This window comes from Grampus griseus, assembly GCF_964374135.1.
Source record: "Grampus griseus genome assembly, chromosome: X".
NCBI classification, from domain to species: domain Eukaryota; kingdom Metazoa; phylum Chordata; class Mammalia; order Artiodactyla; family Delphinidae; genus Grampus; species Grampus griseus.
In genome coordinates, this window is record NC_138999.1 from 2920530 (window position 1) to 2945799 (window position 25270).

Consider the following 25270-nt stretch of genomic DNA (forward strand, 5'->3'; position numbering starts at 1 on the left):
CTTTATAGCAAAATATAAATAAGCAAAGCAAGAAAAATCTGGGAAAATGTTTGTGTATCATATCCCGAAGGGCTATTATTCCAAATATATAAATAGCTCCTAAAAATATGTATGTGCATGTGAAAGCCCACAGATGTAACAGAAAACAATGATAATACAAATTAACATGGAATTCACAAAAAGTGAAAAATCCATTATTATTAGTCATATAAAATACGTAAAATTCATTAGTGAAAAGAGACATTATGAATGAAAAGTACACGAAGCTTACTTTGATTTAATCTTCTATTAGCAAATCTGAAATGTCCTCATACTTCCCCAGTGGGTCTACAACTAGCTACAACTGAATTCTTACAAAGGAGGATTTTAAAATATCTGTGGATATCACAGTTGCATCTCCAGTTGGCCCAGAAACCCTCTTGCTAGGAACTTATCCCATATCCACACATTTATGGGAAATAGTTTGGGGTAGGCCCACCTGTTTGTAGTCGCTTACATTTGCAGAGGGGAAGCTTTGATGGAGTCCTAAGACACTAATATCAATGTGGCTCTGTGGCTCTGAGTCAGGGTTTCAGGGGAACTGACAGTGCCCTCGTGAGGGGGGTAAATTGAGGAGCCCTGAAGGGACATGGTACAAAGATGCTTGGAGGAATGTGTCCAGAAAACCAGGAAGAGTAGAAAGATTAGTCACAGCAGGAAGCCCTGGAAACTGGAAGGGGCAAGAGAAAGAGAAGAGGGAGAGAGAGAGAGAGAGAGAGAGAGAGAGAGACGGAAGGAGACAGCTGCAGAGAGACAGAGGGCCATGGAACAGCGGCACAGAAGACTGTCTCAATTTCCTGCTCTCCCCAACCCTCTGGTACCCATCGGGCCAAGCCAATCAGAAAGCAGAGGGCAGGGAAGTCCTCTGAGCTGGTCCAGGGAGGCGGGCTCCAACAGCACAGAACAGGTGCGGAAGGATGGAGTTTGCATCCCGCGGGACCAGCAGAAACGGCAGCATGCTTTGCTTTGGGGGACCCGATGTGGAACTGGGGGTTCCGTGCTGCAGGAGCCGGAGTTTTCACTGCAGGACACATCCCTTCCCTTTTTGAAGCACGCATGCATTCCCTACTCAAGAATCATTCACAAGGGCCCACAGAATCATCTCTTGTTAAACCGATTATATATTCACTGTTCTTTTATCCAGTGTTTAGCGTAGCATGCTACAGGCTTAATCACGTTTTCAAGGAACGTATTTTCCCCTGAAACAAAATTAGCAACTGCACAGGGTGGGCAGTCCTGCAGAAGGCTTTACATCCTCTAAACCAGAGCTGTCCCAGCCGATGCTTTCTTTCAAACAGGTTTGCCGTTGCACAAAAACCGCCCTCAGGTAATCCCATTGGAAATCACTTACTTTTCTTTAATTGGGTTCATTCGTTTCCAGAGATTTTTATTCAATATCAAAGTCATTATTCTGTTTTGCCCATAGAAAACACGGGCTAAAACTGTATTTCTATATTATTATTATTTATGGCGGATACAATGGCCGCTGTGGTGTTTTACGATTTTCTATTAAGCTCATAACAGCCCACGATGTTCATGATTCACTTGATCGTGAATAAATCTCTTGAAGAATGCTCAGGGGCTTCCCTGGTGGCGCAGTGGTTGAGAGTCCGCCTGCCGATGCAGGGGACCCGGGTTCGTGCCCCGGTCCGGGAGGATCCCACATGCCGCGGAGCGGCTGGGCCCGTGAGCCATGGCCGCTGAGCCTGCGCGTCCGGAGCCTGTGCTCCGCAACGGGAGAGGCCACGGCAGTGAGAGGCCCGCGTACCGCAAAAAAAAATAAAAAATAAAAAAAAAAGGAATGCTCATATTTGAGGAGAGCTGCATTTGGCCGTGTCCACCCTAATGCTGAAACTAAAGTAGAAAATAAACGGCAGAGGAAATCTTCCGGAAGGTGAAACACACTACCTGTGACGGCACTCTTGCCCTTTACTCTGAGTCACGCTGTTAAGGTGTATATTTAGTATGCTTTGGGCGTTCAAAATACGGGGAATTAATAAGTGATCAGTTTCGAAGAGTATCCTTGCTCAACACATACTTAACTCTGTCTTGTATAAGAATATGTGACCAGTTCAGAACCTGGAATAATTATGAAACTTTTAACCTCTATTCCCCAAGCACGTGCAGTAGAGAGCACAGTTTTGAATGGCATCAGTTCAATGGTGATTTACTGGTAATGGTGACAACGAACAAACTAAAGTGGAAAAGATAAATGCCCACAGTCTGCTGCAAATATTTCAGTGCGATAATCATAAAAACGTGTGAAAGTATGATCAAAAATGCTTTCTTCTTCCACACTTTGAGTGGATGCTACTATAAATACGTAATTCTACAAAATGGACCCATTCTTGATACAGAGGCCAAAGCCAATCTTTTCTAAAGCATCTTATTTCCCTTTGTAGGAATCTCTCAAATTACTCAAGTTTAGGACTTGGCAAGGTCTAAGTGTTCCCACATAATATAGAATTGCATCTACAAATTGCCTTTCACTCTTTGATGGGCACGCCTGGAAAATTAGGAATACTGAGATATTTATCCAGAGTCGCTGAAAAGGAAAAAGTAAAAACGGTTCTCAACAAAGATGATGCTATGTTTCCTTAACCAGATTTATCTGAACAAAATGGGCCACATCTCTACACTTATGATTCACTACTTGCCATATTTTAAGAAATCAAATAAACGTAATTCAATCAGATATGGGTTTTTAAACACTTTCAGAAGGCGGAAGAGAGAAGCATATAAATTAATTCACTGAAGTCAGTCTTTGAAAAGCATATTTTATGATACATCGTGTCATGAATTCATCAATTTTTCAGCATGAATGGAAATTTCTCTAAGGTCTTTAACCATGAGAGACTAGGAGAAGTCTAGTTGTTTAATTCCCGAGTTTGCATATTTTCCCAACTAATCACCGTGCTTTTGCCGTACAAGATAGGTGTGTTTTTTTGGTAGTCATATTGACCAACCTACGCTTTTATAGAGGATTTTCTCCCATGCTACCGTAAAGAAGTTATGGGCTTTCTTCTAAAAGTCTGAAGCACCTGCTTTTCATATTGAGGCTTTACCTTCACCTGGAATCTAATTAATTAATGCATCGCAAAGATCCCTTTTCCATGCTTCTCTCCATATTGTCAGTGGTGGCAATACTGTTATCTGACATCACGAGAGCCAATCTCTTCTTTCCCCATAGATCTTGGATTTGTTCTGCGTGACTTATGTTCACAGTTGGGTACACCCTCCTCTTCAAACACTTTTTTTTGCAGCCAGTGATAGTTATGGGATGCATTTCTGGAAAATGCAAGGTGGGTTCAACTCAGCTGAGTGGGTTTCTGAATAAAACTGCTTTCTTCCTAAAAGCAAGGATCCTTCAGATAGGAGAGGTTTTCCCCTTTTCTTTCACCTTGTAGTGAGGACATTACTTATTTATGGAAAGTGGTCTTTGGGGAACAGTTCACCTGACACCCTGGCTTTCAGGATGATGGAGGAGCAAACAGCGAGACTTTTCTGAGCGCGTCATCCTGCATACTTTGAATGTATTATCATAGGAGAAAAATCAAATGCTGTTTGAAGAAGCCATTGATAATGACATCTGTCCAGTACAAGTAACAAGTAGATGTTACAAAAACCAGTCTTGCTACCATTATTTATTTTGTAGGTAGCACATCCTTTGTGGGCGGTTTGTCACAGAAACTTCGTAATAAGAAAAGTGCCGTATTTCTGTATTTAAGTTCCGTATTTCAGAGTTTCATTTTATCCACCCTGCCCAAACTCCACAGAGATCACTGTGTAAGTCTTGGTATCCGGGGGGAGGAATCATAATAATTATCGTCCATTCTTGTGGGACAATCTCAGGACATTTTATTTTCACATACTTTTGGGGATCAATTTGTGAAGTCAAGAAAAAATACAATGAGTTAGAATTTCAAATCACTTTGGAGGAGAACTGACATCTTTACACTATTGACTCTGCCGTGTAACAAACACTGATAGATCTTATTTAGATGATTTTTAATGTTGATCCTATACTTTTGTTCTGTTTTACATAAAGTTCTTAGGTTTTTTTAAAATTATATTTCTAAGAACATGTAGGTTTCTTCCTGTTGGGATAGGGAGTTTTGAACAAGTAACACTCCCATTTGGTATTTGGTAATGCTGGTGTAAACTAATGCTACTAATATATGTCACCTATCTTTTATTGGGTACGCCTTTAAAAATTATTTTATTCATGAATACATCTATCCAAAATAATTATGTCAGTGCTATTATCCGCCAGTAACAGCTGTTCTCCTCAGCTCCTTTTCCGTTTCTGCACTGACAGGACATCCAATTCAGTGCGGAACTGACTTGTCACAGTGGACACATTTATCTTGTTATTGATTTACAAGGAATAAGTCTAATACTTCACCATTAAGGCCAATTATTTTTTCTGTAATATTGTGTTTCCTTTTATCAAAAAAATCCCCTTCCCTTCCTAGTTTTGTAAGTTCATTTTACCATGCTGTTTTGAAGTTTACCAACTAATTTTTGAATCACATTAAAGGCGCATTCCAGACGTCCTGATAAGCAGAGTGATCAGGCCCGGCAGGGAAAGAGTTCTCATTTGGGCAAGGCTTTCGGCAGGATGTACCAACAGGCTCTTTTTTGGTTGATTTTGGTAAATCAACACAGAATCTATAGATTTTTATGGAGCACTGTTCCCTGAACAATTACCCAAGCAAAATAATTGTGAGAGTTTAAAATAAAAATGTTGGGACTTTCCTGGTAGTGCAGTGGTTAAGAATCTGTCTGCCGATGCAGGGGACCTGGGTTCGAGCCCTGGTCCGGGAAGATCCCACATGCCGCAGAGCAACTAAGCCCGTGTGTCACAACTACTGAGCCTGTGCTCTAGAGCCCGCGAGCCGCAACTACTGGGCCCACGTGCCACAACTACTGAAGCCCACGCGCTTAGAGCCCATGCTCCGCAACAAGAGAAGCCACCGCAATGAGAAGCCCGCACACCACAACGAAGAGTAGCCCCCGCTCGCTGCAACTAGAGAAAGCCTGCGTGTAGCAACGAAGACCCAACACAGCCAAAAATAAATAAATAAAAATTAAAAACTAAAATATAATTAAAATATTTCAGGAACAAAGTAGCAAACTTTTAAATAACATATATTCCCCGTGCACTGCCTAGAAATCTTCTACATTACACTTTGGGTAGCGTAAACTCTGAAGCAGCTAAGGAAGCATCTAAGCGACAGGCTGATTGTCAAGGTCTACTTGACGCCTTGTTTTTTGTTTTTTTTTAACTGAAGTACAGTTGATTTACAATGTGTGCTAATCTCTGCTGTACAGCAAAGTGACTCAGTTATACACATACATTCTTTTTTTTTAATATTCTTTTCCATCATGGTTTATCACAAGATATTGAACTTGATGCCTTGTTCTTCTGTGTGTGCAATTACCTGTATTCTGGAAATTACTGTCACATTTTGATATTTAGGCAAGATCTCTGATTTTTAAAAATATATAATTTCTACTGCAAGTTGTTTGACAAATGAGCTACTTAGAATATCAGTACTATTTTTTAAAATTAATTAATTTATTTTTGGCTGCGTTGGGTCTTCGTTGCTGCGCGCGGGCTTTCTCTAGTTGCGGTGAGTGGGGGCTACTCTTCGTTGCGGTGCGTGGGCTTCTCATTGCGGTAGCTTCTCTTGTTGCGCAGCACAGGCTCTAAGCACGTGGGCTTCAGTAGTTGTGGCACGCAGGCTCAGCAGTTGTGGCCCATGGGCTTAGTTGCTCCGCGGCATGTGGGATCTTCCCGGACCAGGGCTCGAACCCATGTCCCCTGCATTGGCAGGAGGATTCCTAACCACTGCGCCACCAGGGAAGTCCCGAATATCAACACTATTTAAATAGAAGTGGTTTGTGAACACTGAAAAAATGTATTTCCAGTTTCATTCATTCATCTTTAGAGGAAATGGTGTGTTTAATCATTGTTCTTCATTTTGTTTTTTTTGTTTAGATTTCCTTCAGAATTGGAGTTAAGAGGTTAGGAAATAAAAATACCGAATGCCTAACTAAATTTGAATCTCAGCTTCACAACAAATAATTTCTTAGCGTGTCTAATGAAATATTCAGGGCATAGGTCTACTGAAATTTTGTTTGTCGTTTGGTTGAAATTTAAATATATGTGGGTGTCCTGTATTTTATGTGACAAATTTATTCAGAACTAATGATAGGGTGAATTTTGATAAATATTTTATAAGTGCTTAAAAATAGTAAGTAATGTCTTTATATTTACTTTCGGCTTTTTCAGTAGTTCTGTAAGATCAGAACAGTCCCTAGGGCTTCCCTGGTGGCGCAGTGGTTGAGAGTCCGCCTGCCGATGCAGGGGACACGGGTTCGTGCCCCGGTCCGGGAAGATCCCACATGCCGTGGAGCGGCTGGGCCCGTGAGCCATGGCCGCTGAGCCTGCGCGTCCGGAGCCTGTGCTCCGCAGCGGGAGAGGCCACAACAGTGAGAGGCCCGCAAACCTCCCCCCCCCAAAAAAAAAGAACAGTCCCTAGATCTCAACAGCTGATATAATATATATCTTCTTGAATTTACTATTTTGGCTCAGGTACCTATGTTTCTGAAAGATGCGGAATGAAATCTCTCACATCATTTTGTTCAATTCCCATTGTTCAATTCAATATTTTTGTTTTATTTATCTTGACATTGTAGGTTAGGACAGGCAAGTTCAGAACTGCTGTCTCTTCCTACTGAATGATTCTGTTAAATTATTTTAAATCATTTTAATTCTAATAAGTCTTTTCTGTCAAAACCGTTATTTTATTTTTCACTGACATTCTTCTCATCCATATCTGTATGGGTAGATGCATAGATATTGATTCTGCAGTTAAATTAGGTCCAAGCAGGGATTTAGGTTTTCCCTTCCCTGGTCATCCCAATAGTGGCATTTGGTATACTTAAGGTTCCTTTTGTTTAAATACGGCAATATTTTTTTGATCAAAATATATATTAACTTTCTTGTTGCTACTATTTTAGGACTCCTGAAATTATCAGAAGGGTAAACGTATATTAAATGATCTCTGAAGCCTTAAATAACCGAAAACTTGTGTCAGTGTTTCTTCCCTGTACTTTATAATTCCTATGAGTCCCCTTGGACGTTTTTATTACAAGTGTTCTACTCCAACACATAATCCAGTTTGCGAAAACCATTCTCACATCTCCCCATGGGCCATCTTTTGTTTCTGTCTTGACGCATGTAAATTGACCACTTTGATTCACATTTTTAGGAACGCAGATCTCCAGAGAGGTGCTGTATGCATCCAGGCCTAAGAGGAAAATATTCAGTAGAACATATGCCACATATTTCAAACTAGGATTTTATTATAGGGATTTGGCTTTGAAAATGGTATCAGAACTGTTGGGGGGAATGTAAATTGGTGCGGCCCCTATGGAAAACAGTACGGAGGTTCCTCAAAAAACTGAAAATAGGATTGCCACTCCTGGGCATATATCCAGAGAAAACTATCATTCAAAAAGATATATGCACCCCTATGTTCATAGAAGCACTATTCACAATAGCCAAGACATGGAAGCAGGGACTTCCCTGGTGGCGCAGTGGTTAAGACTCCGCGCTCCCAGTGCAGGGGGCCCGGGTTCGATCCCTGGTCAGGGAACTAGATCCCACATGCATGCCACACATAAGAGTTTGCATGCCACAACTAAGGAGCCCTCCTGACGCAACTAAGACCTGGTGCAACCAAATTAATTAATTAATTTTTTAAAAAGACATGGAAGCAACCTAAATGTCCATCAACAGAGGAATGGATAAGGCAGACATGGTAACTATATACAATGGAATACTACTCGGCCATAAAAAAGAATGAAATAATGCCATTTACATTTGGCACTTATTAAAATATGCCACATTTATAAAATATTCCATTTATATAATGCCATTTACATGCCAACATGGATGGACCTAGAGGTTATCATACTGAGTAAAGTAAGTCAGACAAAGACAAATATTGTATGATATCACTTATATGTGGACTCTAACAAAATGATACAAGTAAACTTATTTACAAAACAGAAACGTACTCACAGACATAAAGAACAGACTTGTGGCCGCCAGGGGGAGGGATGGATTGGGAATCTGGGGTTAGTAGATGCAAACCAGTATATATAGGATGGATAAACAACAATGTCCTACTGTACAGCACAGGGAACTCTACTGAATATCCTATGATAAACCATGATGGAAAAGAATAGGAAAAAGAATATATATATGTATAACTGCATCCCTTTGCTGTACAGCAGTAATTAACACATTGTAAATCAACTATACTTCAATAAAATAAAGTTAAAAAGAAGACAGTGGTAATACAAATGCTAGTAGAGCAGCAGGAAAAATGAAAGGGCACGGCAGTAGCACAGTGAAGAAGGGATTGGTACCCACAGATCGGGAAGATGCTATCTGCCCCTGGATGGAGCCCCAAACCCTCGGTTGCTCTATCAGTGATGATGATTTTAGACCTGGTGGTTCAGGAACTGGTAAAGAGAGTCTGCAGTGTCTGGTGAGAACTGTTGAAAGGCTGCCTGTCCAAACACAGTCACCAGCTACTACACAAGACCGCCAACAGCTCTGTTTCCTTATACACAGGTCTCTGACCCCTTTGGGACAGACTTGACAAGGAAGACAGCTCCCCAGGGAACCTGAGAAATGTAGTTTGCTGACTTCCAGCCCCAGGAACTATCAAATGGCTGCCTGAGAGCAGGGAGGTGACCCGACAACCAAATAACCAGAACTGGTGTAAATCTGTGTGAGGAACAACACGATGCCTCCTACACGCTTTTCAAGACGAAAACACACGTGATGACGAACCGTGAGGAAGCCATCATTGGACGATCCTCTGCCCTTATGCAGAAAATAACCACCACTCTTTCCTGAGCTAAACTGTCTCGGGGAACTCCTCATCTTCTTATTCTCGGTTGTGCAGGAGACTCCTGGACTTTCACACGAAAATTTCCCAGAACCTATGTCAATCTTTCAGGTATAATCGAGTAGCAATAGCTGTGCACCGAAAAGTCAGCACTTACCAAGAAACATGTTGGTCCAAAGTTCAGCAAAATTCTTTGCAACAAATAACACATACTTTTTCTGCGGTCAGCCCTCATATTTGTTTTAGTTTTCAGGTTTCTGGATGGAGAGGGGCAGGAAACATAGTATAGCAAGGCAAGGCAAGTCTTTGTTAGCCCCTGAGTACTGATGCAACGTAATTACTGTAAGCTCACGTGAAGGGACATTTTATCACGTTGTGGGTCATAACCATAGTTACTTTTGACTTGTAATTTATTCATGTGACTTTAATGAGTAACCATCTTTGAATTTCACAGGTATTTCTGTAAACTATATCTGACCATAATTCAAAACTTTTAACTAGCACAACCTGAATTTGGTTACAGCTTCATATTAATACTTTTCCAATTCCTATTCTAATTTAAAAATAACAGAACAGAACAAATTTATATTCCTAATTGGCAAGGTCGTTGCATATTTTAACACAGATGGAACTGTAATTATTTTTGAAATTATCATAACAACTAATTTTCTCTTCAAAAGTCTAATTAATTTTTTTATCCAAAATAGCTTATTGGACTCATTGTCATATGATTTACATTTTCCCTTGTTAGCAATAATTTAGTTTTGGTCCTAATGAACTTGGAAGGCGGGGGTGTTTCTGATAAGCAACTAAATGATGTTTATTCAAATACATTTACTTTCCAACTTAGCCAATCGCCTTATCATGTTTTGTTCTTAATCCCTACCACAGCACTTACTTTTTAGTATCAGAAGATAAATAGATAGATAGGTAGAAATGTATATATTTCTTTTTCTTTGCTACAATTAAAATCTGGTGTCTGTTATTTCAAGTTGTTTGGAAGCAGAAGTCCTTACACCGCAATTGTTAAAAACGCATGTTGCTTAGAGATATTATGATACGAACTCTACGATGAGCAATGAGGGAAAACGTATTCCTTTGGAACGGACCATTTGAAAGTATTCTTTATTCTTATAATGCGTTTCTTTTGTAGAGAAAAATCTCATCCTCATATCAGTGAGAGATTTCAGTTTCACCTCTCATGTACCTTTTCCCCTAAGTCCCTAGGATCCATTTCTTTTAGAATTTTGTCCGTATTTCTGTTAGTGCAAATGCAACTCTATTAAAGAATCCTCGCCAAGTCGAATAGGTGTGATGTTATGATGGGTAAGGTGCTTGTTCCCCCCGTGTCTTATCTAACTTCTACACACCGGCTAGAATAAACACTCTACACGTATAGTGTGAGCCAAGGACCAAGAAGCAATTTCTCTTGTACCCAGTGCCATTAGGAAATAACCAAAGGGTGCTCAGAGAAAAGAATGCGACTTGGAATTCCTTGGATTACTTTCATGAGTTTGGAGGTAAGGCTGAAGAGAGTCATGAGATGCTAGTTTGGGAAGCTGAGCTGTGCAGGTGAGAGTGAAGGATTTCCCTTGGGTTTCCCTAAGATCTTCCTAAGTACGTGTTTCTTTTGGGGATGCATGACTAAGGTACATGATGACACCTGCCTTTAAGTATCAAATGCAAAGATCAGATTACATATCAAAATAGTTTTTGTTTACAAATAGTATATGGGGAACTGAGTTGAATCAATTCTTTAAACATATAGGAGATATGTCACATCTCTGAAATAAATCAACTGTTTAAACATTTATGAAATATAGCCTAAGCCATGCTTAATTAAAAAATAATAATTTCCAAACTGTGTATTGGATTTTCCTCTCATTTCTCTGTGTCTCTTGCATGTTTATGAATCCCAGTGTTGTCTTATGCAGCTGTGACATTGCACAAGTATGATTTGTAAGATGTAAGTGGAAAATAATTCCTGGAAAATAAAAGGAAAATAATTCCTTTTCCTGCACTGGGTGCTTCTCTGCCCCTTAACCAAAAGTTTGTCTCAGATAATAAATCGTGCTCCAGTTATTGAAATCCCAAGAATAATCTCATGTCAGGAAAGAAATATCCAGGCTCATGTTAACAGTCAATCAGGAACTCAGTTCATCTTTATAACAAGGTGGTCATAAAATATAATTTTAATACCTCTTTTTTATGGAGGAAGGGGCACACAGAGGCAAAAGTGCCTTCGCCCACAGAAACCGTGATGTGTCCCTGGTATCTCCACACCCGCCTACCCCCCAGCCTCTAAGCTTCTACCATTCTTTAACTGTCTGCCGCCATGGCAATCATCTTCTCTTTGGGTTTAGCTCATTTATTTATTATAATTTTCTGATTACAGTAAGTTGGGAGGAAAGTGTTCTGTTCTTCTTTTGACACTTTCCATTGCAGAGAGCAGCATCGTGCAGTATATGTTCAAAATGTATTTGACTGAATTCCATTGAACTGTTGCCGGCTTATTCACCAATCAAGATTCAGTACATGTGTGCACACGCACACGGACACACACGGGAATACTTAGGTACTATGGGAACTTTAAATGATATAAGCTCATATAAATGATGCAATTCTATTTTAGTGTCTAAAATTATCACCATACTTGAGAAATGGACTGAAGTTAATAGAGCTGAATTTCGTGAGAATAAGGAGCATTTTCCCAACTATTTTATCTGTTTATTTATTATTTTTAAAAGTGTATGTTTTAAAAAATTTTATTTATTTTTGGCTGCGTTGGGTCTTCGTTGCTGCGTGTGGGCTTTCTCTAGTTGCAGCGAGCGGGGGCTACTCTTCATTGCGGTGCGCGGGCTTCTCATTGCGGTGGCTTCTCTTGTTGTGGAGCGTGGGCTCTAGCCGCGTGGGCTTCAGTAGTTGTGACTCGCGGGCTCTAGAGCGCAGGCTCAGTAGTTGTGGCGCACGGGGTTAGTTGCTCCGCGGCATGTGGGATCTTCCCGGACCAGGGCTCGAACCCATGTCCCCTGCATTGGCAGGTGGATTCTTAACCACTGCACCACCAGGGAAGTCCTTCCCAACTATTTTAGTTGGAAATACTATCATAACATGCCATCAATGGCTAAGAAAAATATGTGTGAATTGCATTCTGTATGTCTTAACTTTAACTACTATAAAGAAAAAAGTTGACCACAAATCTGGTGAATCTATTATAATTCATCCTGTCTAGACTGGATGTTTCCCAGCAACCAAGGATTGATTCTAGATATAATTGATGGTTTGATCAATATACAAAAGGATCTCACAGATATAATAAACTGCACTTATGATCAAAAAACTGTCTCACTGTTAGTTAATTAAGGAGAAGCAATTGACACACTGATTTATAGGAAAAAATCAGAAGGATAATCTGCTTGGAAAATTGTATTTGCAGCCAGTATACATTTTATTCCAATTTTATTTGTCTTTTCAAAATAATAGAAATAATACTTGTAAAATTTGAGGCAACATGATTCTAGCTGCTAACTAATCCCTAAATAGTGCTTATATTGGTTAAGTCCAGACCAGATGTTTAATAATTTTTTTAAATTTCATTTATTTTTATTGAAGTATAGTTAATTTACAATGTTCTGTTAGTTTAAAGTGTACAGCAAAGTGATTCAGTTATATTTATATATATATCTTTTTTCAGATTCTTTTCCGTTATTGGGTATTACAAGATATTGAGTTCAGTTCCCTGTGCTATACAGTAGGTCCTTGTCGTTTACCTATTTTACATATATATTTTATATATAGTGTGTATATGTTAATCCCCAACTTCTAATTTACCTCTCCCCCCAGTAATTTCTAATTTCCAGCAATAAATAATGTCCCCTGTTGTGATGTTTTTTAACGTGATGTGGAGAATTTAGAACTGAAATACCCATTGTGTTCGGTAAGAACGGACACATGGTTGATATAAATGCACCATGTGCCAATGCTACATCACACTAGCAATGAATGGAACATCTTACATCCTTTCACTAGGAGGTGTCTTTAAAACAAGCAGGACAGCAAATCAGGGATGCTGCTGGGAGCTGACATCACCTTGTGTGGAATTCGTGACAAAGGACCAGCTAACGTGACATGTAAATGAGATAGGAATGAGCAAACCTGTAAAGCACTAGGTCCTCAAGAGAGATTACGTGTCAGAAACCACAAATTATGTTCCCTTCAGCTTTTTGTAAAAAGAAAAAACAATTGCTGTTAACTCATGGCAGGGAGTATTTCCTTTTGCAATTATCTCCAAGTAGGTGTCAGATCTCTCCTGGCAATGTCCAATTTTCAGGGAATTTACAGCTTTTCCTTTGACATTTTCTGCAGTTCATTAAACAATCACTTGATATGTGGTTTATTTCATTCTGATGGCTCTGCTCTTCAGATTCTATTAGGAATAAATATAACACTATAACACGGTGTTTTAAAAAAAAACTTAAACTGTCATCATTATCTGAATTGCGGTTTGAAATATTTCGCCCTTTGCCTCAAGAGTGAATCGTATAACCCTTGGTGATCCTATGTCAGCTCTCATACGCCCCTCACGTCTTCCAGTTCCCATTTAAAACCACAGATTCGGGCTTCTGTAAATATTTAGATATGTCTATAAATTGAAAACACAGATCAAGAAAGTACCCACTTTTTGAAACAGATGCATAGGTGATAAGATGAAATACAATTCTGGTAAATGTATTATGGCGCAGATTAAAAAAATCTCACAGTGTGGGAGCATGAATTGAGAGTCTTAAAATATTCATGCAACTGTAACCAAAGAAAATCTCTTTTTAAAGAAAAAAGGGTTTATTTTGTATATAAGCACAAGGATTATGTTTGGTTATTTTATTTGAACAGAAGCCAATTTTGAAATAAATTAATGGTTACTCTTTCACCCTGGTATGACCAGCTATATGTACTAAACAGATAAAAACAGGTGAGGGGAATTAAAAGAACGAACTGCCTAAAACCTAGAGTTGTAAAGAAAGTTTGGGAAGGAAGTTACATTATGTACCTGGGAGATAATGAAAGGGAAGAACATACAGAGAGAGTGCCTTATTGACAAGAATAATTATGTTTCTTTTTTTTTTCTTTTGGTTATGAGTATAGAAAAAGAGGCAATGCCATCTAAGACAACAGAAAAGCATAATACCAACTACAAGCTATTAAATTAGGGGTAACAAGATGAATATCAATTAGACCAGGTCAGAAATTACAAAGGCTCTAGAAAAATAAAATGATCACAAATATAAACAATTAATAACCTAAATGGATTCATAAAATGGTATTTCTAAGAAACATCCCTAAACCAAAGAGATAAAAGCAAAAAATATAATAATAAAGGACATGCAGGAAACAAAGTAAATGTAATGATAAATATAGAATTTATAAATGTACGTGTGTGAAAAGAATCCTCAGGTACACATTTTGAGCAAAATTAAATATTTTAATAAGCTAAACTGTGGAATTAAATTTTAGTGTTTGGATTTTAAATCCCAAAAAATAATATGAGCAAAATCTGAGCAGGGTTATGGGTAATAAAACCAACATGCATATGTCTAAAGAAAGAGGAAAAAGTTCCATAAATCCTTATTTTATATCCCTAGAATATCTGTGAAAAAGCTTAAGTATGTGATCATCAAAATTTCATAAAATGAAAATGTGATGTTTGCTGATATTAAATATTATTAAATAATCTTAAATTATGAAATTAGAAAATAATATTAATAATATTATTAAATAATCTTAAATTATGAAATTAGAAAATAATAAAGGACTGCCAAAATCTTAATTGCTCACAAATTAAGAAACATTTCCCTAAATACTCTTTGATCAGATTTATATTAAATTCAGCCCAAAGTTGGAAAACACAGATGTCTATCTTATACTAAATGACGAAATATATGGCCAAATATTTACTAAGTACAGATTATATAGCTGTAAATTTTACTAAAGAAAAATATTGAATATTAGGAAGAATATATTTACTTTAAGAAATTATAAAATGGACCACGTAATAAACAAATTGTAGGCGAGTAGAACTGATTAAGATAAAAACTGGAACTCATTAGATCGAAAATAATAAATAATAGCAATAATGTGTAAGTACAAAAGCTGGTTTCTTGGGAAAAAAACCCCAGAGAAATAGGTTATCATAATACAGACGTAGTAATAAGGAAAAAATGCGCAAGGTATACAGTGGCTAGGAAAGCCACGTGTAGGTAGAGAATTATAACTTCCAATTATCTGAAAGAGATTTGAAATGTGATTATTGATTTCCGTTGTAAAGGGTTTCAGGACCAGAGAGTATCATAGGTAAATGCTGTATGATCCTTTAAATATACAAAAGTGAGCAAACAGAAACAGATGATTTTAATTCTACTTAAAGCAAGTGCTCCCTGGTTCATTTCATTAAATTAGTATAAATTATTACCACACCTGATTACCACACCTAACAATGATAAAGTAACTACAGATTAATCATTAATCCATATTTCTGAACATATTTTAAAGTCACACTCAACCGTACGCTGATAAAACAATACAATTCCTTGTCTAAGGAAAGGATATTACTGGAAATTACTGGTGGTTCATTGAAATAAACTATTATACCAACAAGACTAGGAAGGAAAAAACCCACAGGATTATAACATTAGAAACTGATAAAGCCATTGGTAAAATTTCAGATGAAATGTTAAAACCCTTTTTAAAATTAAAATGAGAAACGATAAGTATTGTCAGCTCTATATCAAAATATCTAGTAAAAATGCAGATAGAAGGTAGAGATGTCCCTCGCCATCATTATGGTTCAGGGTTGTTTTAGAGCTCTGTAGGCTGCTCTAAGATACAAAAAATGTCGATAAACATGGGAAAATTAAAGGGCAACGTTCTTTTCATTTATAACCAACCATGTAAATGTATCTGTGTATGCCTGTGTTGCAATTAATCTATTAACAACTGAGATATATAAAATGGCAAAGTTACAAGAAGCTGAATGGGAAAAGACAACATTTATTTACACTGTGGGTGGAATTATAGATTCTTTTTCCTTTTCTTTTTGGAAACATCCGTGATTACACCTTAGTGTTGTCTATGAATCAGTACATTAAATGCTTACCCATCTTAAACAAGAGAGCAGGAAAGGCATCAAGGCATTCATAATTTTGAGTCTTCTAGAATACATTGGTGAAAGAGTCCCAGAGGGCAAGTGACTTAAACTTGAGGTGCTGGAGTAATAGGATGCTGCCCACAACTGGTACAGGACTTTCACCAAGCTACACCGTGGAGATGTCTCCAGAGGGACCCCAACGTGTGTCCCACAAGAAAACCAGCTTTGAATGCTGGTCACAGAATATGCGTTCATGGTACAAAGAAATTCGTGACAGCCCCTGTGAGGTGACGCTGCCATTGCGCCTTCTTCGTACTGGAAGATGGAGAAGGCGGGGGGCAGAGGGGAGGGACAGCCCACAGCATGTCCCCCCCCACAGGCGAGGAGGTGACCCACACTGGTGTCGAGAGATGGTTAAGCCCAAGAGGATGCGGTACTGAATCCCAGGGCTGCTGTCACTCAGGACCACGACGCGGGGGTCGGAAAACAGTAGAAAGTTCTTCTCTGAGGCCAGAAGATGGAGCAAGGTGTGAGCAGGGCTGGCTTCTCCTGAGGCCGTGATGGAGAAAGTGTCTCACGCCTCTTTCTTAGGTCCTGGTGGTTGGTTGGCAATTCTTGGGGTTTCTTAGCTTGGACCTGCACCACTCCAGTCTCTGCCTCCGGCTTCCCTCTGGGTTTCCACGCCCAACACTCCCTTCTTTTATAAGGACCCCAGGCACTGGACGAGGACCCACCCTGACCCAGTATGGGCTCATCTTCATCTGATGGCATCTGCCTGACTCTGTTTCAACGTAAGGCCAGATTCATGGGTTCCAGGGGTTAAGACTTGAACGTATCTTCTAAGGGGACACAATTCAACTCACAGCACGTATTTGAAAAGTTGGGTTTAGACTGAACTCATGGTATTGAAGTTGGCCAGAAAGCAATGGGATCGATCGGGCCGGCCTCGATGGGATGGTGTGAATTATCCCATGGGATCCAGGGAAGGCACCACTGCAGAAAAACTCGACTTTGCACGTACAACGTGTAAATTTCTCAGAAAACTAGTCAGTTTATGTACGTTTAGATAGTATGCTCATTTTTATTTCTTTTCTTTTCTGTTTTGTTTTTTGTTTTGGTTGCACTGCACGGTAGGCGGGATCTTAGTTCCCTGACCAGGGATGGAACCTGGGCCCCCTGCAGTGGAAGCATGGGGCCCTAACCACTGGACCGCCAGGGAATTCCCAGTATGTTCATTTTTAAATGTTTTCTAGATTCAAACAGAAGCAGTCACTGAAGCCCAATAATTTTGACGAGTGATGATGATCAAATATTATATAGAGAGAGAGCGAGGGACGCCCTCGTTCTACCATGGTAGACACCAGTACAGTCTGCCTTACCTTCCTTAGAGTCCAGGCGTCTGGGTGGGAGGGAGTCTGCCGACCATAAAAGGATGACAAGCCATTAGCTCGGGCTGGTATCAAGCCATTTATCTCCTAAACTCTACTCCCCTCTTGCTTTTCAAAACATGAGCTGTGGCTGCGGAAGACTTTGGGGTTCTTTCATGATATTTCAATTTGACTAATTAAGACAAATATCGACCTTTTCTCTCCATGTCTATGCATGCAAACCTCTCTAAAAGGTACTGTTATGAAATCAAGAGGGAAACACTCATGACTCAGTCACGGCTGTTGCATAATTTTGAAATCTTGACGTACTACATGTGACCAGGGATCCAAGTTTGCTTTTTTTTTTTTTTTTTTTTAATTTCTGACTGCACCGGGCGGCATGCGGGATCTTAGTTCCCCGACCAGGGTTTGAACCTGCGCCCTTGGCAGTGGAAGCTCAGAGTCCTAACCACTGGACCGCCAGGGAAGTCCCCAGGTTTGCTTTTTAGAGTTGCCATCCATGCAGCAGTTTAAACAAACATGCCCATTCTCTTGTCTTCCACTCACGTGTTCAGGGTACTGTGTGGAATAATGTAATTATTTTAAACACAAGTGAATAATGTAATTATTTTAAACACAAGTGTGGGTGGTAAGTACACTTGCATCTGCAGTTACCTTTGGGTCATTTCTTAGAAAGCGCGTGTATTTGAACAAGATGGGATGCAGTAGTTTGTAAGCAAAAATACAAACTTCATCCTTCAAACACTGAGTGTCAATTTCCAAAGGGGACGAAAACAGGAGAAGTTGTTTTGCTCGTGGTGGAACGTAGCATAAGTCATTCCAAAATATACCCCTTTGGAGTAAGGACTATTCTGAGCTGAAGAGAACTGAGGAGCAGACACAAGAAAAACTTCCTGCCCTCCCCCTACTACCTAAAAGTAGGACATCAACTTTACACTCTATTGGCTGGAGGTGGCACCAAAGGAATCTACATCATAGACTTTACTAATTACACTTTAGCCGTTAGTTTACCTTGACCTTGGAAGCCTAAAACCACTTGCCATTGTCCTGCCTTTTCTCCAAAAGTTTTTGTTCTTTGTAGAAGATGCTACATAAACTGGAATTCTAAGCCACCTTGGGGAGTTACTCATGTTTCCCTGGGTAGACACGTGAATAAACTTGTTTATTTTTCTCTTGTTCATCTGTCTTTCACTACAGGGGCGTCAGCCAGGAACATCTATTCAAGCCACTTCCTGAAAAGGTCTTTTACATTTTCACCCTGGCAACCCGAAAACACATCTGAGACCTGAGAATAGAAATGGAAAATGGGAGCCTCTTCCTAAGCCCTGCACATGATAACCTTTTACATCCATGAAAGGCAAAGCTTCTCAAATTTTAGCCAGCCATTCATCAGAACACATGAGAGCTTGCAGAAACAGAGATTACTGGGTCCCACAGACGGCCCCCAGGAAGCAACAGAGGTCTCTCGATGAAGCCAGTTTATGAAACCAAAAGCCCAGGGACGAAACCACTGTGCTATATGAATATTAGATGCATCACAACCGCCGTACATCTGGGCCCCATAAGTCATAGGAGAATGAACAGCTCTTGGAAGGATTTTTTTTTTTTTTACCTTTTGGGAAACAATCTTTATAAAACCCTACAATGAGAAGACACGTATGCCGTTGACTACAGCACCCTTGTTTATTTTCCTATCCAACCATAAAACACTGCAAAGGTAGTATGCCATGACCTATTCCTTCTCTCAATACAAATAAGAACTGAACAGATTACAGTGCTTGCAGAAAACCATAAAGCAGTAATTGTACTCCTACTTGATGGAGGGATTTATTACTGAAATACATGAGAGTGTAAGAACCTTATCTTCATCTTTAACACTTAAGTAGGAGGTACTTTAATATAAGGGGGAGACACTTGTGGTTCCAGACATAATGAATCAGGTACCACTTTTGATATATTAAGTAAATAAGTCACACTTTGGGGCTGATGGCCTTGTTGGCCTGAGGGAAGTACCGACCAGTGGCTGAGAAATACAGCATGTGTTGGGCAGATAATGTGTTTCACTTCCGCCCACCACATACAGGTGTAAAGTCTGTCTAGTTCCTTTAATGCTAAAAACCCCAATTTTCTCATATGCACAGTGAAGCTAGTGATAGGGTATATGTGAAGGACTTCATTCAGTGTTTCACAAATAGCTTAACAAATTATAGCTCTGATGATGTTTTGAAAATTGTCAAAAAAAAAAAGAGAAAGAAAATTGTCCACCTAAACTTCACAATGGCAGTGAGTAGAAAGGTTGTATTGAAAACATTTGATAAGATCTGCCTTCAAAAAAAAAAGAAGAAATTGTACACATAAACACTATTATTATTATCAATATCATTTAACTCTGATGCAATATATATACAGTACGAGTGTGGTTAAAAGTGCTACGCACTCGCTTTTAGAGAACACAAGACAGAAGGGTGGACTTACAGTTCTTTCTTTAGAAAAATGTAGTTCAGGGACTTCCCTGGTGGTCCAGTAGTAAAGAACCCGCCTTCCAATGAAGGGGACCTGTGTTCTGTCTCTGGTCGGGGAACGAAGATCCCACATGCCACGGGGCAACTAAGCCTGCGTGCCACAACTAGAGAGAAGTCCATGCACCATAATGAAGAGCCCGCGTGTTGCAACTAAGACCTGACACAGCCAAAAAGAAACAAAGAAATGAAGGAAGGGAGGGAGGGAGGGAGGGAAGGAGGGAGGGGGGGAGAGAGAGAGAGAGAGAGAGAGAAGGAGAGGGAGAGGGAGGGGGGGGAGAGAGAGAGAGAGAGAAAGGAAGGAAGGAAGGAAGGAAGGAAGGAAGGAAGGAAGGAAGGAAGGAAGGAAGGAAGGGAGATGTAGTTCATTTCTTTGTTTTGAAACTGAAGACGAGCATCTGTGACTAATGAATGTATAAAGAGTATTAAGGAAAATTTCATGAAACTGTTTGACTGCCGTTGAGCATGTCTGTGGATGGAGGGATGGAAAAAGCCTCTGGTCATTGTAATTATTCATGTTCCCCAGAGACAAAGCCCCTCCTGAAGAGTAACAGAATAATGTGAGCCCATTCCATCCTGGTTTACAGCAGCCATTTAAAGAAACCAATTACTGTTGCAAACTGTGTCAACCCAGATTGACCGAATTCGATCACTGTTTGTCAGGTACACAAGCAAACCCCATTTCCAGGACTGCTTAAATTGGACGAAGGAACCTGAAATGGGCCCCTCAAGAAATGGGCTGCTGAACCAACAGAAGGCCAAAAACAAAACAATGTGGATAGGGAACAGGGGAGGTGCATTACAGGTGTAGGGGATTAAGAGGTACAAACAATTATATATAAAATAAGCTACAAGGATATATTGCACCACATGGGTAATGTAGTCAATATTTTAATAATAACTATAAATGGAGTATAACCTTTAAAATTGTGAATCACTGTACTTTATACCTATAATTTATATAATATTGTACATCAACCATACTGCAACAAATAAAATTTTTAAGAAAAAAAACCAAAAAACAATGTGGACTCAATTCCTTAATCTGTACACTGTTTCTACGCTGCTCCCATCACCATTTTTCCACAGGTAGATGCCTCTTGAACAGTTTTTACGTAAACTCTAACTACTGTGTGTCCAAAGGGCTGAGTGCCCTCACCTTGAGAGAGCCCAGTTCTTATGTTTTAGGTAAAGCAGCTATGTGGGAGAAAAGGAAGGGCTGATGTAAATAAAAACAGCTGGTGTGAACTGCAAGGCACAGTCACCCCTCACACATCCACAGCGAATATTTTCAAGGGCAAAAGCATGAAAAGCGATTTTAATGAAGAGAACAAAGTAGAAGATGACGCCTACTGCCACCGTTATCATTTAACACGGCCTTAGAGGTTTTAGCCAAGAGTAAAACAAGAACAGTTTGGTGGTACGGACATTGTAAATGAGGAGATGCAGTTATGTTTTTCTTTCCTGATGATATAACCACATACGTGGAAAATGCGGACGCACTCCATAAAAAAGGAAATACTAGAGTTCATATTAGATTTAGGAAAACTAGCTGGATACAAATAATTGTCTTTAAAAAAATAACATTTTTCTAGTCCTGCGATTAAAGTGAATATAGAAAAATAGTAATGACTGATAGTGAGAAAACAATATTTTTATTACCAGTTGTGAATAGTATATTATGCGGTAAAAGGTAAATTCTGATGGACAAACCCAAACTGAAAATTATTAGTTGTGTGTGACTCCATCCGATTCTAATCCATTGGAATTTTCATCTAAATTGGATTAAATAATCATAAAATGCATTAGGACAACAAAGCTATATAAGTAGCTGAAATGTGGTAAGAGAGAATGATTGTCAAAGAGATGCCAGATGCCATATATGAAAACACACATCATGGTCACCATCACAAGATCCGCACACATCAATACAGGATGCAGAGAAAATGTCTGGGTGGAAACTCCTTATCCTTTGATCCCAAGTGTAAATAGCATTATCTCTGCCTGTATACCCTCAGCACACCCTACCCACAGAGACCCACATTGGCCCAGAAACATCACAGCACTCATTAGCAAAGAGACCACATTGTTCTGGGCAGACACAGCCCACGCCCCAGGGCAGAAGCTGATTTCATTCTTCCTTTACCCCTGGGCTAAGTGCTTTGCTGCAGGTAAAAACCCTACACAACTCTACCTGGTGGTCTTTAGTTGTATTTAATCCTTCAAGACACCAATCATAACCAACAATTAATTGTTTTAAAAATGTGGCTTTCACAAGACATGGAGGCAACCTAAATGTCTACTGACAGATGAAGGGATAAAGAAGATGTGGTACATATACACAATGGAATATTACTCAGCCATAAAAAAGAATGAAATCCTGGGCTTCCCTGGTGGCGCAGTGGTTGAGAGTCTGCCTGCCGATGCAGGGGACATGGGTTCGTGCCCCGGTCCGGGAAGATCCCACATGCCGCGGAGTGGCCGGGCGCGTGAGCCACGGCCGCTGAGCCTGCGCGTCCGGAGCCTGTGCTCCGCAACGGGAGAGGCCACAGCAGTGAGAGGCTCGTGTACCGCCAAAAAAAAAAAAAAAAAAAAGAATGAAAGCCTGCCATTGGCAGCAACATGGATGGACTTGGAGGGCATTGTGCTGAGTGAAATAAGCCAGACAAACACAAATACTGTTTCATATCACTTATATGTGGAATCTAAAATATACAACAAACTTGTGAATATCACAAAACAGAAACAGACTCAGATATAGAGAACACACTAGCAGTTACCCGTGGCAGGGACGGAAGTGTGGAGGGGTAACACAGGGGTAGGGGATTAAGAGGTACAAACTATCATGTGTAAGATAAATAAGCTACAAGGATATATTGTACAACACAGGGCATATAGCCAATATTTTATAAGACCTATTAATAGAATATAACGTTTAAAAATTGTGAATTACTATATTGTATACCTGTAACTTGCATAATATTGTACATCAACTCGCCTTCAAAAATGGTTTGTAATATTGTAAAACATGTGGCTTTCAAATGATTCCCCTTACTGGAAGACAAGCTCCATAAGAAACAGGAATAAATCTGTCCTGTTCATTGTGGATTCCTGGCGGCTAGAACAAAGATGGTCCCACAGCTCTTGTTTTCCGAGTTAAGATAAAAAGACGGACTGATCACAAAATGTCCATAATGGTTGAAATTTCAACCACTTCTATAAACCTCTGTCCTCTTTGATTTCCCAACCTAAACCTTCCACTCAGTTTTTGAATTTCTCCAAGTTTGTGATGATTCCCAAGGTGCTATCCAGCCAATATGCCAGACTCCCCCGGACATCAGGGGTAGACCAGGTGACCTAGTTTACAGCGAGTGGTTTCAGAGGTAAGTGGCTTGGTGGCAGGGAAACTGGACTCCGCCCCTTCCTGGGTGTCCTGGAGCAGGATAGGTGGTAGTTCTCTCCAATGGTCAGGGTGGCAGGCAGCCCATTGTTCACTTTGTAGAACCTCCCACACGTGGTTGGAGTTTGTTCCAGGCTGCGTGAGCCATCAAGATCGGACTCTCTGGCGATTCTCTGAACTTTCTATTATTGAGTAAGAAAATCCTTTCCTGCCTAAGGCGTTCAATGTGAATTCTATTCATTGCACCAAAAGGACCTGGATTGATTTCGTAGGGCTGCCACAGCAAAGCATCACAAACCAAGTGGCTTACGCCACAGCAACGTGTTCTCTTCCAGTTCTGGAACCAGAGATCTGAGATGAAGCTATGCCAGCAGGGCTGCCCTCCTTCTGAAGGCCACACAGGGGAGGGTCTGTTGTAGGTCTCTCTCCTAGGTTCTGGTAGTGGTTCCTGAGTCTATGGCAGTATTAGTCCAATCATCACATTGGTTCCTCCTGTGTCCATGTCCCCAGGCCCAAATATCCCCTTTTAATAAGGACAGCAGTCATACTGGATTAAGGTTCCACCCTACTCCACAATAACCATACCTCCAGTTTGCTAATTGTACCTTCAATGACCCTGTTTCCAAATAAGGTCACATTCCGAGCAACTAGGGGTTACAATCATGGGGGGAGGGACAATTCAACCTATGACAAAGGATGATGGACACAGGTATCAAGAAGGCTTGCGAGATGCACCCCAATGTTTGTAGCAGCACTGTTTACAAGAGCCAGGACATGGAAACAACCTAGATGTTCATCAACAGAGGAATGCATAAAGAAGATGTGGTGCATATATACAATGGAATATTACTCAGCCATAAAAAAGAACGAAATAATGCCATTTGCAGCAACATGGACGGACCTAGAGATGATCACACTAAGTGGAGTCAGACAGAGAAAGACAAATACCGTATGGTATCACTAATATGTGGAATCTAAAAAAATGATACTGGATTTTCTTGGTGGTGCAGTGGTTAAGAATACGCCTGCCAATGCAGGGGACGTGGGTTCAAGCCCTGGTCTGGGAAGATCCCACATGCCATGGAGCAACTAAGCCCATTCACCGCAACTACTGGGCCTGCGCTCTAGAGCCCACGAGCCACAACTACTGAGCCCATGTGCTGCAACTACAGAAGCCCACATGGTTTAGGGCTCGCATGCTGCAACTACTGAGCCCGCGTGCCGCAACTAATGAGCCCGCGTGCTGCAACTACTGAAGCCCGTGAGCCTAGAGCCCGTGCTCTGCAACAAGAGAAGCCACCGCAATGAGAAGCCTGCGCACCGCAATGGAGAGTAGAGCCCACTCGCTGCAACTAGAGAAACCCTGCGTGCAACAATGAAGACCCAACACAGCCAAATAACTAAATAAATAAAATAAAAAATTTAAAAATGACACAAATGAACTTATTTACAAAGCAGAAATAGACTCACAGACATCGAGAACAGACTTAGGGTTACCAAAGGGGAAGGTGGGGAGGGATAAATTCAAAGTGGGGGATTAATAGATGTACACGACCACGTAGAAAATAAACAAGGACCTACTACATAGCATAGGAAACTGTATTCAACATCTTGTAATAACCTATAATGGAAAACAATCGAAATAACTGAATCACTTTGCCGTGCACCTGAAACTAACACAATATCGTAAATCAACTATCCTTCAACTTTAAAAAGTTAAAAACTTTAAAAAAGTTTTTAATTAATTCTTTTTTTTTGCGGTACGCAGGCCTCTCACTGTTGTGGCCTCTCCCGTTGCGGAGCACAGGCTCCGGACGCGCAGGCTCAGCGGCCATGGCTCACGGGCCCAG